Raw genomic sequence first — 3,125 nt, forward strand, 5'->3', positions numbered from 1 at the left:
TTCACTCTGCAGCGGAGTGTGCGCTGATATGAAACTTCCTGGCAGATTAAAACTGTGTGCCCGACCGAGACTCGAACACGGGACCTTTGCGTTTCGCGGGCAAGTGCTCTCCCAACTGAGCTACCGAAGCACGACTCACGTCCGGTACTAACAGCTTTACTTCCGCCAGTATCCGTCTCCTACCTTCCAAACTTTACAGAAGCTCTTCTGCGAACCTTGCAGAACTAGCACTCCTGAAAGAAAGAATATTGCGGAGTGCTAGTTCTGCAAGGTTCGCAGAAGAGCTTCTGTAAAGTTGGGAAGGTAGGAGACGGATACTGGCAGAAGTAAAGCTGTGAGTACCGGACGTGAGTCGTGCTTCGGTAGCTCAGTTGGTAGAGCACTTGCCCGCGAAAGGCAAAGGTCCCGAGTTCGAGTCTCGGTCGGGCACACAGTTTTAATCTGCCAGGAAGGTTCACTGTTCTATGAACTTAAATGATTAATCATATTAATTTGATGAACAATTCCCAGAACTTCTAAACTGATCAGCCACAAGGAGAAGCTAAGGGCACAATGGCGTTAAACATAGATGTATTTTTGTTTTGTAATTTCTTATTTCCAGTGAATAGAACCGAAAGTCAACATAAGGTCTGGAATTCATGCACATGGTTCCTCCGGAATTTCACACGATCGTAAAAAGAGATAATAAAAGCATTGCGAATCACACAAATATGATACGACATATTACAGTTGCAAAAGTTTTGGAAATTGGAATACAACGTGATACTAATGCGTGCTGTTTCAGTTGACCGAAACAGAACATTACGGCTATGAAAACCAAAATCCCCCCCCCCATGAACCATGGACCTTGCCGTTGGTGGGGAGGCTTGCGTGGCTCAGCGATACAGATGGCCGTACCGTAGGTGCAACCACAACGGAGGGGTATCTGTTGAGAGGCCAGACAAACTTGTGGTTCCTGAAGAGGGGCAGCAGCCTTTTCAGTAGTTGCAGGGGCAACAGTCTGGATGATTGACTGATCTGGCCTTGCAACATTAACCAAAACGGCCTTGCTGTGCTGGTACTGCGAACGGCTGAAAGCAAGGGGAAACTACAGCCGTAATTTTTCCCGAGGACATGCAGCTTTACTGTATGATTAAATGATGATGGCATCCTCTTGGGTAAAATATTCCGGAGGTAAAATAGTCCCCCATTCGGATCTCCGGGCGAGGACTACTCAAGAGGATGTCGTTGTCAGGAGAAAGAAAATTGGCGTTCTACGGATCGGAGCGTGGAATGTCAGATCCCTTAATCGGGCAGGTAGGTTAGAAAATTTAAAAAGGGAAATGGATAGGTTAAAGTTAGATATAGTGGGAATTAGTGAAGTTCGGTGGCAGGAGGAACAAGACTTCTGGTCAGGTGACTACAGGGTTGTTGTTGTTGTTGTCTTCAGTCCTGAGACTGGTTTGATGCAGCTCTCCATGCTACTCTATCCTGTGCAAGCTGCTTCATCTCCCAGTACCTACTGCAACCTACATCCTTCTGAATCTGCTTAGTGTACTCATCTCTCGGTCTCCCTCTACGATTTTTACCCTCCACGCTGCCCTCCAATGCTAAATTTGTGATCCCTTGATGCCTCAAAATATGTCCTACCAACCGATCCCTTCTTCTAGTCAAGTTGTGCCACAAACTTCTCTTCTCCCCAATCCTATTCAATACCTCCTCATTAGTTACGTGATCTATCCACCTTATCTTCAGTATTCTTCTGTAGCACCACATTTCGAAAGCTTCTATTCTCTTCTTGTCCAAACTAGTTATCGTCCATGTTTCACTTCCATACATGGCTACACTCCAAAAAAATACTTTCAGAAACGACTTCCTGATACATAAATCTATATTCGATGTTAACAAATTTCTCTTCTTCAGAAACGCTTTCCTTGCCATTGCCAGTCTACATTTTATATCCTCTCTACTTCGACCATCATCAGTTATTTTACTTCCTAAATAGCAAAACTCCTTTACTACTTTAAGTGTCTCATTTCCTAATCTAATTCCCTCAGCATCACCCGATTTAATTTGACGACATTCCATTATCCTCGTTTTGCTTTTGTTAATGTTCATCTTATATCCTCCTTTCAAGACACTGTCCATTCCGTTCAACTGCTCTTCCAAGTCCTTTGCTGTCTCTGACAGAATTACAATGTCATCGGTGAACCTGAAAGTTTTTACTTCGTCTCCATGAATTTTAATACCTAATACTACAGGGTTATAAACACAAAATCAAATAGGGGTAATGCAGGAGTAGGTTTAATAATGAATAGGAAAATAGGAATGCGGGTAAGCTACTACAAACAGCATTGTGAACGCATTATTGTGGCCAAGATAGATACGAAGCCCACACCTACTACACCAGCACAAGTTTATATGCGAACTAGCTCTGCAGATGCCGAGGAAATTGAAGAAATGTATGATGAAATAAAAGAAATTATTCAGATAGTGAAGGGAGATGAAAATTTAATAGTCATGGGTGACTGGAATTCAGTAGTAGGAAAAGGGAGAGAAGGAAACGTAATAGGTGATTATGGACTGGGGCAAAGAAATGAAAGAGGAAGCCGCCTGGTAGAATTTTGCACAGAGCACAACTTAATCATAGCTAACACTTGGTTTAAGAATCATGAAAGAAGGTTGTATACGTGGAAGAACCCTGGAGATACTAAAAGGTATCAAATAGATTATATAATGGTAAGACAGAGATTTAGGAACCAGGTTTTAAGTTGTAAGACATTTCCAGGGGCAGATGTGGACTCGGACCACAATCTATTGGTTATGACCTGTAGATTAAAACTGAAGAAACTGCAAAAATGTGGGAAATTTAGGAGATGGGACCTGGATAAACTGAAAGAACCAGAGGATGTACAGAGTTTCAGGGAGAGCATAAGGGGACAATTGACAGGAATAGGGGAAAGAAATACAGTAGAAGAAGAATGGGTAGCTCTGAGGGATGAAGTAGTGAAGGCAGCAGAGGATAAAGTACGTAAAAAGACGAGGGCTGCTAGAAATCCTTGGGTAACAGAAGAAATATTGAATTTAATTGACGAAAGGAGAAAATATAAAAATGCAGTAAATGAAGCAGGTAAAAAGGAATACAG

General features: G+C 42.5%; 1 non-coding gene across 1 annotated transcript; it reads left to right on the forward strand.

Annotated features, from left to right (window-relative positions):
• The first annotated feature begins 355 nt into the window (after window positions 1-355).
• Trnas-cga (transfer RNA serine (anticodon CGA)) lies at window positions 356-430 on the forward strand. The gene has a single exon. It is a non-coding gene; the product is annotated as a tRNA-Ser (tRNA).
• Window positions 431-3,125: the final 2,695 nt, after the last annotated feature.

The sequence above is a fragment of the Schistocerca gregaria genome, chromosome 4 (genome assembly GCF_023897955.1).
Source record: "Schistocerca gregaria isolate iqSchGreg1 chromosome 4, iqSchGreg1.2, whole genome shotgun sequence".
Taxonomy (NCBI): domain Eukaryota; kingdom Metazoa; phylum Arthropoda; class Insecta; order Orthoptera; family Acrididae; genus Schistocerca; species Schistocerca gregaria.